This window comes from Dipodomys ordii, unplaced genomic scaffold, assembly GCF_000151885.1.
Source record: "Dipodomys ordii isolate 6190 unplaced genomic scaffold, Dord_2.0 Scaffold258, whole genome shotgun sequence".
NCBI lineage: Eukaryota > Metazoa > Chordata > Mammalia > Rodentia > Heteromyidae > Dipodomys > Dipodomys ordii.
In genome coordinates, this window is record NW_012267474.1 from 70541 (window position 1) to 88780 (window position 18240).

At 39.5% G+C, this 18240-nt stretch overlaps 2 pseudogenes; one reads left to right on the forward strand and one right to left on the reverse strand.

The window, feature by feature from the left end:
- Positions 1 to 2080: 2080 nt before the first annotated feature.
- Positions 2081 to 13860, reverse strand: LOC106001000 (annotated as a pseudogene).
- A 2603-nt stretch (positions 13861 to 16463) lies between these two features.
- LOC106001001 lies at positions 16464 to 17658 on the forward strand (annotated as a pseudogene).
- The last annotated feature ends 582 nt before the right edge of the window (positions 17659 to 18240 follow it).

The following is an 18240-nucleotide window of genomic DNA, read 5'->3' on the forward strand; positions in this document are numbered from 1 at the left end:
TGTGAAGGGTAAACAAAGGAGGAGGCTGCAATGCTTGATAAGAAATGTACTCATTATCTTGCCCATGTAATTGTAACCCCTCTGTTCAGTATGTTCACAAAAAAAAATTTAAAAATGTATATATAATTAAAAGGGACATAGGTTGTGAGGAACAGTTATCCCACAGATACGGCAATGCAATGAATATGAACTAAAACACTCAAAAAGATGCATTTCACAATGTTTCCATACAGTTATTTACTTGTTTGTGTTTGTTTCAAGGAGAACAAGAACAAATATTGTTAATATTCCTGATATTTATAAATGAAGTCACCATGTAATGTAAAAATAAATCGTTAAGGACAGATAGATTGCATATTTGCATAATCCTTCTTTATTAACAGAATTGGAAATAAAAATATGAAATCATAAAAAAAGAGATTGGCTGTATTATTCAGTATAGCTTTCTTATGGTTCATCCAGGCAATGTATATGATAGTTTAGCTCCTGTTTATATTGAATAGAATGCCTTGGTTGAAGAAACACATTTTCTTTCATTTTTTTATTAGTTAGGAATAGTTGGGAAGATTCTTAGTTTTATTACTGATAAGGATTCTAAGACTATTTCTTTACAAGTTTCTATATGAAAATGAAATACATTACTCTGGGATAAATTCCCCACCATTTGTTTTTTGAAATGTATTTTAATAGAGCTTTCAAGTTTAGAAAGCACTGTCCAAGTTCATATTTTTATTGTCATGGTGATGTACAGAGGGATTATAGTTACATAAAAAAGGTAATAAGTACATTTTTTGTCAAACTTGTTACCCAATTTCAAGGTCATTTTAACATTGCTGTAGCATTTTAAATTCCATTCAGCAATGAGTGAATATTCAACTCCCCACCATGCTTAGCATAGTTCCTGTTATCTTTATCCTTTTTCATTTTATTTCCTCTCGAAAGTTCATGTAGCTTTTCTTCTGATGATACAGAACCTTGTGCCAGAAGTCATTCAGGTTCATGGCCCAGACCATAAACACTTTCCTTCTGAGCATGTACTTCCTTCTCCCAGGAAGATCCACAGGAAAGTCTTCCAGTATCCTCCTTCCCATGAGTCCGCAGCCTCATCTGTCAGGCAGAATGAGTTTCTGCCTCACAACCCATGAAGTGTAAGCCTGCCCACAGCTCTGGTTTGAGATCATTATTCCAAATTCTTCCATGGATTCTGGTGCCTGAGTCTGTGTGGACTGGAAATTCACAAACCACATGGCCACATTTGCTGAAGCCAGCCCAGGAGCAAACATCATGAAAATTTCATGGTTTATCCTTAGAATCTGGCTTCTTTCAACCCTACTTGTGTCAATGCTTTTGCAGCCTCTCTTTGTCAATCTATTAATGTGTCCCCTAAGTTTACCAGGTGGCTTTCACACCTACACAGCACCCAGCTTCCTTCACCTTGTGTTATTTAGTACCAACTTTGTCTGTCCTGCAGTTCACATGATAAAGGGCGAATGAAATAATGATTTTATAGTAACTTGAGGAAATACAAAGGAGAAATAATATAAATTTATACCTTGTTTTAGAATGATTGGACAACATTTTTTTCTATTGTTTATTCAGAGTTTAGATGGTCAAAGCACCCTTGGCTTGTGGCCCAGTTAAATAAATACACACATAGAAAGAAGTATGAAAAATGTGAATAAATAAAATTCATTTAGAACACTTATGGGACTGTATAACAGGTACATATAAAATAGTGACCCATATAACTTCAGTATTTCCAAGAGTAGTCTGAAAAGGATCTTCTGTGTACCATACATATATAGAGCCATAATTTCATATTTAATAATCTAATATGTATTTTATACATGACAATGTTTCTGGAAGCAAAGAGGTTGGATAGAGAAGGACAGAGTAGAAAGATAAAAGAGTGACATTATTCAAGATGCATTGTATTTATAAACTGACATGTTTAATGGTAACACTTTTTTGCACAACTACAGAGAGATAATAAAAGTACAACTGAAAACAAGAAATGTGTATGGAGTTCTAAATTTCTTTTTTTCATGGGCACAGATCCTGGCATTTATTACAGGGTGAATTAGGGACGCTCATTCAGTCCAGCAGTGGCTGCAGTGCACACGTAGCACAGGTGCATGGCATCCTCAGCCCGGGCACTGTGTGACTGGAAGAACACTGCCTGCTTGTGGCCACACTTCTGGCATGGGTGGTCTTCGGTTCACGGCAAAGTGGGGTCCTGGGACATGTCAGCGATGATCTGGGTCAGCTCCTCCACTTCCTGCTTGATTTTGTGGACATTAAATGTAGCTGCTGTCTGCTTCCTGCTGGTAGTCACAGTTCCGGCACACGCACAGCAGGATGAGGTTCTCCTTGTCTTCCTTGGGGTACAGCATGTTGTTACATTCCTGGCAGAAGCGAATGCCTAAAAAGCCTGGCTCATAGTACCTTCGGGTTCCATAGTTACACACTGACTGCCCAGCCTCCCCAGCTTGCGCAGACTGAAGCTCTAAATTTCTTCACTCTCCTCTCTGCCCTTCTGACTGAAGCTCTAAATTTCTTCACTCTCCTCTCTGCCCTTCTGTTTCTTTGAAGGTTATGTTTGAATCAGATTGAATCTTTTAAGGCTTCTAATCTCAGATGAGATTAGAAGTGATCTCATCAGTGTTGGGAAATGTACTTCCAGACGAGACTGTGATGAGAGGAGTTCCCAGCTGATGACCCAGTGAGTTCGTGGTCCAACTCACAGAATATATACAGGAAGGCATTGTCCATAGCAAGAGTTTCAGTCAAACTCAGTCAATGCAAAATGAAGTATTTATAGTCATATATAAGGAACACTTCTCCAACAAAACTCCTTCTTGATTCATAGGAAGCAACACAACTAAACATGGATTAAATATTATTTTCTTTTCTACTCAGAACTTGTCCAGAAATCAGAATCAGCAGCAGTATTTCCAAGAGTGTGCTACAAATTCAAAATTACAAGATCACCTCAAATCTACTGAATATATGCCAGCAAGTTAACAAGTGATCCCTCTTAGGTTTAGGAATTTGTGTTCAGGAGATGAGTGTAACAGATACTACAGATATGATTTTTACTCAACATATTTAATAGAATTTTCATTTAAACAATACTTCTCAGACTTTCTTTGTTTCTCTATTTCTGTCTCTGTCTCTGTCTCTCTCTTACATATACAGATAAATACACATACACAGACACACAAACACACAGCCTTGTGCCAGTCCTTTATTATAACAGAGGAATTGACCTAAGCTCTGAATGAAGAAGAATTTTGTTTAACTCACAGTTTTAGGTGAAAAATTTCCTATATGGAGTAATCCTCATCTTCCTGTACTCAGGAAGGCCAGATCTATCTGTGTCACAATAATATTTATAAATAGAAAACCAACTGCAAGTTGAGATGGACAAGCATATGGCTGTCTTCACTTTATAACAAGTGAATATTCTATGACTCATTTCATGAAAGCAGTTTTAATACTCTCAAGGAATGGACAGCCAATGGTCTAATAATTTCCCACAAGGCACCTCTTTGCAGGGCTAAATTAGGTACATTGTCGCATCAGCACAAGCCTTCTTCTCTATTTGCTATAATTGCCAGGTGATGTTCTGTCTTACAACAAGTCCAGAATCATTGGACACAGGAACTAGAGACTGAAATCTCTGAGACTAATAAGCAGAAACAGGTTGTTTTGGATTGGAACTGAAGACCTTTAAAGATTGCATGTTAGTTTAAAATAAGCAGAATATATATATATATGTATATATATATAAGCAGAATATATATGTATATATATATGCTCATCATGTGTATATGTATATAATTATATACAAGTATTTACACTAGAGCATTTCAAATCAATATCTCAATATATCAGTGCAGTACATCTTCATCAATTTCAGATTTCCATTACTCCGAAGAGAAAATTTTAAAGAATTATTAGATTACTTTGCTATAGGAAAATAGTATGGAAGAATGACAGGATATTAGTGGATACAAAAATTGTTACATTGAATATATATTCAAACTTTCATGTATAAATATTTCTATCATTTTCCTTTTCCATTATAAACGCTATCAGGACACTACCTGTAAGAGAAAATTTTGCTCTCCCTGCCAATTCTTTATCCTAAGTCTTAATAGGAAGTTCTAAAGAATCAGAGTTTCTTAACACTTACAGCAAAGATCCCTGAACAAATGGGAACTATGGTATCAGATGCATCTTCAAGTAGCTCAACTCTGTGCACTGATTGGTCAACACCCTTGAGGATCAGTGCTGCTGATGGTGACACTGTCTTTTTCTGGACTAGCTGAATTAGGTTCGGGGGAAATCAACCCCAAATCTCTTCCTTCCTAGAAACTGGACATAAACTTACCTATCACTGGGTCTCTGATGCTGAATTAGGGTGGTAGGTGCATATGTCTCTTCAAAACCATGCTTTCACAGTGGGGTCCTTCTTCCCGGTCCTGCAAGCACCATGGATTTTTATTGGTTATTACCAAGGGATGTCACTTTTCTCAGAAGAGCAGGACTTACCCTCCCCTTGGTTCTTCTCACACTGTTGCCCCACTTGGCTATTTGCATATTGCTCCCTAAGGAGGACCTCCCTTTCTAAGTCTGAAATAAAGGCTCAGCTCTGAACTTGCCTTGACCTGTCTAGACTCCTCATCTCACTCCTAAAAATGAAGTCCTTCTCTCAGCTCCTGGGGCCGTAAATGCTCTGAATCTCTGGTAAGAGCAAAGGGAGATGAGCAGAAAGAATGGGTGGAAGGTATGTCCTCAGGGGCCAGTTGCGATCTATGCAAGTGTTAGATGTTCAGTTCTTGTTATCTATGATGGGGCAAGTGAGATTTAGGTCTGGAAATAGAAAAATATTTCAAAAGGATCTAAAACTTATGCTTTTGCGAAGATTCTCCTTGGTTAAAATAATGTAGTTGACTCCTGGATACTCATTTATATTTTAAAAATACCTTTATTTCTAATATGAAATGTTTTATATTGTAAGCCAAACTATGAAATATAAACAATAGGTAATATTTCAAAATACAAATAAAAAGCATGCTTTTTTATGTTTGTATATAACCTTGCACTTCTGTCTTATTCTAATTTCAGGATCCAGTGGAGATGTTGTGCTGACCCAGTCTCCACTCTCCCTGCCTGGCACCCTGGGAGAGCCGGCCTCCATCTCCTGCAGGTCGAGTCAGAGCCACTTGCATCGCAATAGAAACACCTATTTGGATCGGTTCCTGCAGAAACCAGGCCAGTCTCTACAACTCCTGATCTATCAGGTTTTCAACCAATTTTCTCAGGTTCCGGATAGATTTGGCAGGGGTGCAGAGGGAGTCGTCAGGCAAAGATTTCACATGAAAACAGGGTGGAGGTAGAAGATGTTGGAGTTTATTGCTGCTTTCAACATACACATGTCATCCCACAGTGATACAGCCTTGAACTAAAAACTCCCTTCTGGCTCTGTGAGCTGCCCTTAAACATTGATGGACTTGGGGGCACTAGAGAAGATTATCTGGGATGCTGTGTATGTCCCTCTGCCATGGTATAACCCCTGATTTCACTGTATTTGATGTTGGTATAATTTGTGGAGGGGAAGGAAAAAACAATTTGTTTAAATAGGCAAACAGGTGGACCCATTGCAGCAATGAGATGAACAAGACGTTATGTTAAAAAATGACCTTTACAACTGTGGCTGGGATGGGGGGGAGGTGGAGATGGGAGGGCAGGGATGGTAAGGGAAACAAAGGAAGAGGCAATAAGAAATGTACTCATTACCTTGGTCGTGTAATTTTAACCCCTCTGTATGGTATTTTCACAATATAAAAAAGAAAAGAGAGAGAGAGAACTGGAAACAGCACATGTCTTGGAGCTCACTTTGATAAGCATTTTATATGCTCATATGCACATAGCTATTGAATGCTTGTCTTCTGCTCCTGAGAACATACTCTTTTGTTTTCACTGTGTGAATGTTTAGAGTATTGTTAAATTATGTCTAGATGTAATTATTTGTCTTATACTATCCATTGCGTTTATTTCTAGGTTTATAGGCACATCCTGTGTTATTGGTGTCAGGCTTGCTTTAACTAGTACAATTTTTCCAAGGCTATTGTTGCTAATTATAATGTTTATCCAATGTATCTTATCATTGGAGGCAAATAAGAACAATTTTCCAGGTCTTCAAATCTGAAGTCAAACAAGAATATGGGGGATACTAATTCTTCCACCTGTACAGTCAGATGGTACAAAGGAGCAAACAGGGAAATTTTCCCTCAGCCAACCAGCTTTCTTTTCTCCAGCCAAACTCATAGCTTCTCTCATTCACATTGATCAGCATTCTGTGGAAAAGTATCACAATACTGGGCTTTCTCAGTTAGTTCTGTCCTCTCTGCTTACTTCACACTCCTGGATTCTGTGTTTATTCATCATTGATGGGTTAACAATTGGGTGGAGTTACTGGGAGGTGGTAAAAGCACCTAGATGGAGGAAATACATTGGTATGACTGTCCTTAGGCCTAAATCTTGCCTTTACCTCTTCATATATAATTTTGGATTTGTGTTTGCCATGAGTTGAGTAGCTTCTACTAGATGGTCCCACATCATGATGTTCTGCCTCTCCATAGGCCAAGAAACCTAAGGATGGTGAACTGAAATCTCTGACACAATGAGCCCAAATGAATACTGTCTTTCTTCCCTTATGTTGTTCCTGTCAGGTACTTGGGTTCAGACACACAAATATTAGGAACTCACCTATATATACTGACTACCAGTCTGTACTTTAATCAAGGAGCAAGGATGCATACAAAGTTTCAGAAACTAGTCTTTATCACATGCCTATTTTGGCTAAAAAGATCTTAACTTGGAAAAAATTATTTAGATATGCACAACTACTTATCAATATCATGATCTCAGGCCTCAAAATAATAATGGTTTTAGAAATGTGAGGATATATCAAGACTAAACAATTACTAAACATTTTACCTGTAATCCCCAAAGGTCACAGAAGGAAATAAGTGGTTTGAAGTTGAGGCTATATTGGCAAATCATTATCACAGAGTTATCTGAATGAAATCTAGGTATTGTGCTACCATCTTATACTTATGGCTACAAGGGAAGTACAGATAGACAGAACATGGTCTTACCTCTATCTGATAGACAAAACTAAAACAGAAAAAGCTAGGTGTATGGTTCATGGAGTGTGGGTGGTTGGGGAGCAAAGGGATCATGGGACAACAACAAGGGAATGGGAAACAATGATCGACAAATAATGTACTCATCACCTTACTCATATAACTGTAACCCCTCTGTACAGAATCTTTAAAATAAAATGAAATAAAAATAAAATAAAAAAGAATTGCTTAGCAAGCTCAAGACACTGCCATCTAATCTTTGGACTACAAACCCTCTGAAAATGTGCTCCTGTGTTGGGTATTTTGTGACCTGAATTTCTCTATGTACCTTGATCTCTAGATGTTGCTTATGAACTCTAGAAGTGACTCTTTGGCCACTGAGGAAGATCTAACAAAATCCATGTCAGAGGCAAACTGAGTGACCTGCAACACGAGAGATGCAGTTGGATCAACAGTCATTAAGAGTGTGAATAGTCTTGAGCAGGTGGCTCATGCCTGTAAAATCTAACTACTCAGAAGGCTGACATCTGAGGATGTCAGCAGGAAAGCCCATGAGACTCTTATCTCCAATTATCACTGGAAAACCAGAAGTGGACATGTGGCTCAAAGTGGAGAGTGCTAGCCCTGAGTTCAAGCTCCATGAGTGACCAGAAAAAAGTATGAATTGCTGATGAATATAAGTACTTAGGTTGCATGCCAAAAAGTTTTCAAGTGGTTAAATGCACACTATTTTCGTTAAAAACCAATTGCTTCACTATAGATGTTTACAAAACAATCGGAAACAGGAGAAATAAAAAAATCTACAAAATATATGAATAAATAGAATACATTTTAGTTCATTTACGGAAACATCCAAGGAATAGTTAGTACTATTACCCATATTACAGAAATATATAAAATAATAGTAATGTATAGTAATATATAAATGGAGCACTAAAATGTGACTTTATATGTGCAATAAAGACTTATCAAATATCATTAAGTTCACAGTTAAAAGTGAGTGGCATATGTCCCTATGGACCAGATGTTTTAAAACATGCATATAGATTTGTTTGTTGCTGCAAACATACATAGATGTGTGTATATTTATAAATATCAAGACAAAGATGCATCATGTGCAGATACACACACACACACACAAACACACATACACTAACACAAATTATGAGGCATCTGATGAAAGGTAGCTTAGTTTGTCCAGAGCCTGTGCTAAAGACAGAAATGTAAGGATACAGAGCATAGAGACTTTTGAGGAAACCTATATATTGCTAACCTATATATTGCTAAATAATCTTATTTCTACACTTACCATTGTCATGAAAAGTTCAAGAAAACACAATTACTTTAAATGACCTTTTGTAGAAGTTCTTCTGAATTGACAAATGGGTAGGACAGCTTGCAGATTAAGAAAGTGTGTTTCTGAACCTGTCTGTGAGAAACTCTCTAAAGAGAATTGACTGAGAGGGGAAGATCCACCTCATAGTCAAAAGCTCCTTTCAATAGGATGCAGTCTCTTGTGCAATAAAAGAGCGAGGAGAAAGTAGTACATTCACTGTGCTTCTTGGGTGACATGATGTGAGCTCCACTCTACTCTGCCCACATGGCAGAGTAAAATTTCTAATCTAAGATTGAAATAAAGAATTCTTCCCTTCAAGTAGCTTTTATTAAGGTCTCGTCACACCAATTAATAGCTAAGTACACATCTTTATAAAATGTTCTAACTAACTTTGGCCAATGATATAAGATGGATGCTGTACTGAGAGCATTTGGCATCACCATCTCTGGGTAGAGAGGGATGGCCATTATTGTATTGGCAACTTTAGCAATTTGTTAGATAACAATAAGCTGAGGTAGATTTTTTAAGAGGGTGTATAAGTGTGGCAAAATAAGTTTCTAAGCAGAGGGTATAGAATAACATACCAAACTCATCTATTTAGCCTCAGGAGGATGAAATGTGGGTGTGAGTAAGGCAGGAGTGCTGCAGGCCAGGAGGTGGGTTCAGAACACTGGTATCTATGTGCCATGTTCTTGGAGCAGAAAGAGAGTGGCAGCTCTTCTCTGAAGGAGGCAAGTGAGTATAGAGCAAGGTTTCCCCCTACAGGCTCCTTGTACAACTCCACCCTTAAAACTGATTTTCTAGACCCTTTGCCTTAAACTTCTCAATAGTTTGTGAACAAATCCACATCCCATGATAAGTCCATTGACACTGAGTGCACTTAACATCTGTAAATAAGAACAGTGATGAAATCACACAGAGAGTAACAGGCTCATTTTCTTCTAATTATAATACTTTCCCAGCACACTGGCTCCAGGAAGTCAACACTAGTAACCTTGTAAGTCATCGGGACTCAATGGCCAATAGACATAAAAGAAATGCAAATCAAAACAAGATTGAGATTCCCCTCACCCCAGTTAAAAAGGCTATCACCAAAAACTCTAATAACAACAGATGCTTTAGGAGATGTGGACAGATTGGAACCCTACTGCACTGTTGGTGGGAGTGTAAACTTGTTCAACCACTTTGGAAAGTAGTATGGAGGCTCCTTAAAAGATTCCACACAGAGCTCCCCTATGACCCAGCAATCCCACTTTAGGGCATTTACCCAAATGAGCACAAACCAGACCAAACTAAAACTACCAGCAAAACTATGTTTATTGCAGCACTATTTACCATAGCTAAAATATGGAACCAACCCAGATGCCTCTCAATAGATGAATGGATCAAGAAAATATGGTATATTTACACAATGGAATTCTATGCCTCCATCAGAAAGAATGGCATTGCCCATTTTTTAGGAAATGGAAAGACTTGTAAAAATATATTAATATATATTATATAATATACTATAAAATATATTAAGTGAAGTAAGCCAGGCCCCAAAACATTGGTCCCATGGTTTCCTTTATTTGCAATAACTAGTATATGTATAAGACAAGCAGAAACGGTCAGATAAGTTGATGTTAGGCAAAATGAACCCCAAGATAAGGACTCAAATGTTTTTTCTTTCTTGCTATTGTTTCTAACATATGTATGAGAAATTTCTTCAGTGCTTTGTAAGGTTCCTCTACCATGGTATTATCCCTGTGTTCACTGTATTTGATGTTGGTATATTTTGTGGAGGGGAAGGGAAAAACAAATTGTTTAAGTAGGGATACAGGTGGACCCACTACAAAAATGAGATGTATAAGGTATTATGTTGAAAACAAACTTTACAACTTTGGCGCAGGGTGTGCTGAGGGGTGGCTATGGGGGTGGTAGAGGAGATGGGAAGAGATGTTAAGGGAAACAAAGCAGGAGGTAACAATGCTTGATAAGAAATGTACTCATTACCATGACCATGTAATTGTAACTCCTCTGTATGGTATTTTCACAATTAAAAAAAAACAACAACTACCGCAGGTGGAACCACTGGTTCTCCCTATCTGCACCATGTCATGCATGAATAGTGATAGATTTTCCTTTACAGCTTAAGCCCTCCACATGCTATGGAACCTATGTTTCTTTGTGCCTGGATTACTTAATTCAATATAATTTTTTCAAGCCTTTCAATTTCCTAACAAGTGGGTCAATGTCATTCTTTCTGATGGAGGCATAGAATTTTATTGTATACATATACCACATTTTCTTGATCCATGCATCTATTGAGGGGCATCGGGATTGGTTCCATATCCTAACTATGGTAAATAATGTTGTGATAAACATGGTTGTTCTGGTAGCTTTGATATGACCTTTTTTTGTGATTTTTTGGGTAAATGCTCAAAAGCGGGATTGCTGAGTCATAGGGGAGCTCTACGTGGAGTCTTTTGAGGAACCTCCATACTGCTTTCCAAAGTGGTTGAACAAGTTTACGCTCCTACCAACAGGAGGGTTCCCTTCTGTCCACATCCCCTCCAGCATTTGTTGTTACTAGATTTCTTGATTATAGCTATGCTAACTGGGGTGAGGTGGAATCTCAACATTCTCTTCAATTAAATTGAAAGCAAAAATTCACTATCACACTCTTTTTATGAAGCCAGCATAACCCTCATCCAAAACCAGGCTGCGACTCATCAAAAAATTAGAACGATATTTTTCTTTGCTGAATATGGTCACAAAACTTCTCAACAAAATCTTGGCGAATTGACTTCAACAATCATAAAAAATCATATACCATGACCAAGCAGGATTCATTTTAGGGATGCAAAGATGGTTCAATATATGCAAATTAATTAATAAAATTCAACAAGAGCAAGGATTAGAACCTCACAATTATCTCAATAGATGCAGAGAAAGAAATTGACAAGATCAAGCACCCCATTATGATGAAAGCTCTGGAAAAACTAGGAATCTACAGAACATCCCTTAATACAATAAAGGCTGTATATAACAAACCACAGCCAGCATTATACTAAATGGCCTTTTAGGTTATACCAAGTCCATTTTCTCTAAATTCAGGAATGAGACAATGATGTCCACTCTCTCCACTCCTCTTGAACTGAGAATTAGAATGCATAGATCATGGGCCTCAAGCAAGAAAGCTCAGGAATCCTGCTCAAGTCCTGAAGCTGTGCCCAGCACCTGCGGATTTGCATGTGCTCCTGCACAGCCAAGTGCTTGAACACTTCTTCATGGTTTGCTCACACCCTGTGCATCAATCAATCCCAGTCAGTACACAGGATTAGTGAGGGCCCCTGTTCAGCTCAGGGGATCCTGCTTCTTTGACCCAAAGATGAAGAAGGACAAGGCGAAAGATTTATTGAGCCCAGGGTTGGCAAAGATGCCTTACTCCTCATTGAAACTCCCAGAACATAATTGATTCTGTGGATATTTGGTGTCTGTTTTCAATATCAGGTGCCAGAGTGACATCCCCATTTCCTAGTGTCCATCCTCTCTGTGTGCATCTGTAGGAGACAGTCTCCATCACTTGCAGATCCAATCAGGGATTAGTGGTGATTCACAGTAGCATCACCAGAAACAAGGCAATGCTCCTAAATTCTTGATTTATTGGTCATCCACTTTACAGTCTGGGGTGACATGCAAATTTAGTGGCAATGATGGGGAAGAGAGCCTACTTTCACTATCAGCAGCCTGCCATCTGAAGATATTGCAACTTACAACTGTCAACTGAGTAATAAATAGTTCAACTCCCACAGTGATGCAAGACCAAATATAAACCTCTCTGGGGTGGGGGGGGGTGGAGGAGGGAGAAAATGCGAGAGGCTGGGCTGTGCCAGCTACTACTCCTGGTGCCTCTGCCTGCTGACAGTGCATCTCAGCCACAGTCAGGCTCTGAAGGTCACTGAGGGATTTGGAAGAAGGGGTCACTTACAACCCTCTCAATCTTGTCTGTCTGTCTTCCATCAGCCTCATGGGGCACCAACCAGATAATGCTTCTGGTGTCTTATAAAAAACACAGAGCTGTCCTTCTGAGTCTCTGAAATATGGTATCCAGGTGGATATAATCTGCAGTTTGTCACACAAGAGGCCTTTGCCCGCCTTGTGCTCCCTTTACACTGCTGCACCCACCTGCTAATTTGCATAATGCTCCCTAAGGAGGACTTTCCCTTTTGAGTCTGAGATGAAGGCTCAGCTTGCCCTTGTCTTGTCCTATCAGGACTCTTAAAAGGGAATTCTTTTAGTAAGCTCCTGGGCTGCTAATGCTCTGGCTTACTGGTAAGGACAGAGGGAGATGAACAATGAAATCATGTAAATCGCAAAGAAATGAAAGGAACTAGATCATCATATTGAGTGACGTAAGTCAGGATGCAAAAGCAAAATAGTGTTCGGTCCTACTTACTTGTGGAACCCAGCCTTAAGCGATGGTAGTGATGATGGTGGTGATAGTGATGATGGCATTGATAATAATAATAATAATAACCTAGCATGAATACCAAAATGGAAAATGTCTGAAGGGAGACAGGTAACGGTGAAAGAAGGGAAAAAGCACACTAAGTGTAGAAGATGAATTGGTATATAAATAAATATAGATATACATATATATACACTCACATGTGCATTTGAGTTATGAAGTTCCTTTACACAGTATGAAAAATGGTGGGAGTGGGAGAGGAAGAGTATAGCAATAGAAAAAGGTGGTGATTTTTTTCAAAATAAGCTGCATTCAGGTTGGGATTCTCATCACAAACTAACCTCCTGTTGTTAATATATGACAATTATAATTTATCCAACAATAAAATAAGTGCCATGATCATGCATATAAAACTCCTGTGAATCTGCACAACTATTAACAAAGAAAGGTGAAACTCCAAATGAATATCTCGTCAGCTGCTATGTCATAAACAGGCCACTAGATGGGAAACAAACCTCACAAAGAAAAATCTGAAACTTTACCTTGTCCATAGGAGCTTGAAGCCAGGGAGTTCCATCTCAGGCTTTCATGGCACACATGGCATGTAGGACCATGTTTACAGAGGGGATTGTGTCTCTCCACGTCCACTTTGTAAACTATAATCAAACCTGACAAGGATGACACACAGGGTTTCTTGTAGTGAAGTCATTAAGGGCAGGTCAGAAAGGTGAGGGGAGGAGGGTGGACACTGCAGATATGCAGCCCTGAAGGGAACATGTGCACACACCCTTTCCAGCTGTGGGAGGTGAAAGGGGCTGCAGTGTCAGTGCTGTCCCCAGCAGTTCCCAAAAGTCCTCTGCAGTGATCAGGCCATTGATTGTCCTTAAAGGCACAGATGGTATCCTGAGCTTCATGATGTCAGGCTAGAAATATAACTGCTCATTGTTCCTAGCATTCTTTTTCAGTGTAAGAGTTTAAAATGCTGAGTTAGACAATTAGAATTATATTAATTATTGTTTTAGTTTAATAGGTAAATTGCTATATATAAACAATAGATATATAAATTCTACATTCATTTGTGAAGTGTTCCTCTCTGTTCTGAGAGAAGTTGACTTTTTCCTTGGACCCAGTCCTCACTCAGGTTCATGACCCAGACATTAACACCTTTCTTTCCTGTATGCTCTTTCTTCTTCCAGGAAGATCCCCAGAAATGTTTTCTTATGTGTTCCTTGGTCTTCATCTCTTTCCTTATTTTTCAGCCTCATCTCTCAGCCAGGTGGCTACATTCCTCACACTCCAGGGAAGTGTAAGCCTACCTGCAGCTTTGATATGAGGTTAGTATTCCAACTCTTCTATGTATTTCAGTACCTGAAGTCTGTGAAGATTTCAAATTCACAAGTCACATGTCACATGTCCACACATGCTGAAGGGAGCCCTGTATTGTGGATCTGGAAAATGAATGTGTTATTCCCAGAGCCTGGCTGATTTTAACCACACTCAAATAGATACTCTTGGGGTCTCTCTTCCTCATCCTATTATTATGGCCCCTTGAATTTACCAGATGGCCTTCACAACTATAGCAGCCAGCTATGTTCTCCTGGTTTTCTTTAGTACCAGCTTTGTCCTGCAGTGCATGTAAGAGACACCAGATCCTCCCAGAAAGGGCAGTAGGAGCTATTCATGGGACCATGCGATAAGATTAGAAGTAAAATTTCAGATCAGTGAAGGGGATGGGCATATCTTTTAGGAAAACTGATAAATCATCATCAAAATAGGAAAAAAGAGCATTGTAGAAGAATTATGTGAGCATGTGGTGCAGAGAACATTAATTTTTTTAAAAGATAGAGGTCATCAAATCAAGACTCAGAAGGAGTTCTGGTAGGAAATGGTACCAAAGAAAACACTGATTGGGTAATGAGTTACTCATTGTCTATTGGCTTTTAAAGAGCAGTGTTGTCTTTGCCCATCATCTTGGACTTCCAGTGGTAAATTCCATTGGATCATCCTGTTCATCTAACTCTGGTATGACAATCTACACAATGACATGAAGTATGTCCACATACTAATCTCTATGTGGGGACCTTCTTCACTTCACTTTGGCTTCACTGTCTGTGATTCCCCAGGTTGAAGATGTTCTTTGCAAACTGGGTGGCTCCAGTTTCTCAACCCCACCCTGGACCACATTGCAATTTATCATTTCTGTACCTATATGAATAACATCTCCTAAATACAACTTGTGAAAACTGCTTTATTGGGGGAAAGCATATAATACTGGCAACACAGGAGGCTGAGATCTGATGATTAGGGTTGGAGGTCACCTTGGACATAAAGACAATGATTCTCTGTCACCAGATAAACACCAAAAGGTTGGAAGAGAAGCTATGAATCATTTGGCACACTATCACCCTTGAGCACAAAAGCTCAGGGACTAAGTCAAGCCCCAGGACTAGTACACAAAAAAACTGCTTGACTTAAGACCTAAAAGACATGTAACTTGAAGGACTATGCAGGTTAAGGAGCATAATAAAGTTAAAGTAAAGTTGAGTCCTCGGTCTAGAGAACAACTCAGCTTCTGAGAAAGAAGAATTTCCATTAATAGATGAAATAAATGTCCTCTAAAAGTTCAGAAATATCTGGCACATGCATGCATAATACCCACAAAGCTAGATATGATTCCAGTATTTTCCTAAAACTAAAGAAGAAATACCTGAGGTAAACTGTTCTAGAGGGAGGCAATAGGGAAGAACATTCAGAAGGGAAGCAATCCAATCATTTATATGAGTTCACAGGACACCAATGAATGCACCAACGGATTGTCTATGTACCTCTGATCATGACACTTTATTGCACATATTTCAGTGCTAACTTCCATTAAAAACTTTGAAAACTGTTCATTTCTGTCTTTCTATCAATGCATCTATCTGTCTTTTTACCTACACAGTTATTACACTTTTTTAACACACATGTCTGGGTAATAATGATCATTATTAAACCATATAACAAGGCTCAGGCAAACAACCTGAATACTCTTAGGAATTTTGTGTCACAAAATCCACTGATACCAGAGTTAGGGGCATACTAAAATTAATTTTCCTTGGAAATGTTTGTGTTTGAGTGACTGATTTAAGTGAACAAAATCATACCAATTTATGCATAAGTTGAAAATGTTAAAAATTCTATTTGGAGTTGGGAATTGAGCTCAGTGGAAGAGTGCTCATCTGGAAAGTTCAAGGCTCTCAGTTCAGTCCTCAGTTCTGGAAAAAAAAATCTATTCTTATCACAGGCGAACAGAATCACAATGTTTTCTTGTCTCTAGAAACACATTATCTACAAGGACATTGGACATCTGGGTTTTCTGCTCTATGCTTTGTCACTGAGATCTGCCAGCCTGAAGCTCTGACTCGCACTGCCCAAACCATGTTGATTTGCATGTGCCCAGAGCACAGCCCACTACACTGGGAACTTCTTCATAGGCTGTTCACACTCTGTGCAGGAGACGTTCCCGTCAGCACACAGCATGGAAATTAGGGCCCCTGCTCAGCTCCTGGGGCTTCTGCTGCTCTGGATTGAAGGTAAGGAAAGATGATACTGGGGATTATTCACCCAGTGTTCAGCTGAGCTACCTGGCTGTTCATGGAAGTACTTGGACAGCAGAATTAATTAAACTGCTAATGGCTTTTATGTTTCCAATATCAGGTGCCAGATGTGACATCCAGTTGACCCAGCCACCATTCCTGTCATCATCTCAGGGAGACAGATCACCATCACTTGCAGAGCCAGTCAAGGCATTAGCAGTAATTTATATCGGTACCAGCAGAGAGCAGGGAAAGCTCCAGAGCTCCTGATCCATTATGCAACTACTTTGCAATCTGCATTTCCACCAAGGTTCAGTGGCAGTAGATCTGGGACAGAGTTCACTCTTGCCATCAGCAGCCTGCAGCCTGAAGATGGGGCAACTTACTTCTGTCAACAGAGTAATAGTTTACCTCCCACAGTGACACAAGTCATAACAAAAACCTCCCAGCAAGGCAGAAGTGAGAGGCTGGGTTGCCCCAGCTGCTCCTCCTGGGGCCTCTGCCTGTGCAACTGCCTCTACTCTACACAACTTCTCAGATGCAGCCAAACTTTAAGGTCACTGGAGAGAGAGAGGTCATGGAGGCATTTGCACACCCTAACTCTCTGTCCTCCTGCTCATCCCAAACAGCATACACCTTATAACGCCTCTTCTGAATTTAAAAATCACTGATCTATACTCATGTTTCACTTACATTGTGCTAACAATTTGCAGCCACCAAAAAGAAAGAGCCATTTTAGATATATCAAACCAAGTTTTTAAAAGCAAGACAACATAGCTTTAGAAAAGATTTTTTTTAGATTATAAAAATTCATCATCAAGTCTTGACACATAAAGCAGATTTCTTGATTAAAATGGAAAATTTCCAGTTCATTGAGAGATACATCCATGAGTTAACAAACACACACACACACACACACACACACACACATATATATATATATATGTATATATGCACAGATATGTATGTGAATATATATATATGTATTTATATATAATATCCAGTAGCAAAACACAAATAGCAAATTTACCCAATCCCTGTAACAGCCATTGTCTGATTTGTAACATATTTCATTCAGCTGCCAAGGGCTCTGAGGATACAGAGCAGAGCATATCTTTTGAGACCCCACTCAGCTGAGCCTACAGCCCACAAAGCTCTCCCCTTGCAGGCCGGTGTTGGTCGGTCATGGGGCTTGTACTCTGGACCTGAGCTCTGTCCCTCAGCTCTTCAGCTCAAGGCGAGCACTCTCCCACTTGAGCTACAATTTCACTTCCAGTTTTCTAGTGGTTTTTATTGGAGATAAGAATCTCCCAGACTGGAGGCGACAAGATGGCGGAGGAGAAGCTGGAATCTGAACAAGGTCTCGCATAGAAAGCAGTTTTAGAGTTCCAGTGAACAGTCCTAAGCCAGAGAAACACACCAAGTGTGCCATCACAGGACAGAGAGTTAGACAAGTGAGAGAAAGCCAAGGCAAGAATACACATCTGAGCAATAGTCAGCAGCCGCCGGCGGCAGCGGCGGCAGCAGGGTCGCGGTGGAGACCGCAGCCGGCGATACCTGAGTGCTCACACAGAGAGTCCGGGACGAAGGAGCCAGACGCAGCGGGCGAGCAGATTCTACTCAACACCAGCAAGAACCGACAAGGAGCAGACAGCTTCATCCTGCAGTTTGCAGACCAGAGACGACCCAGGATCCAAGACTCGGCGTGAGTAGAAGCCC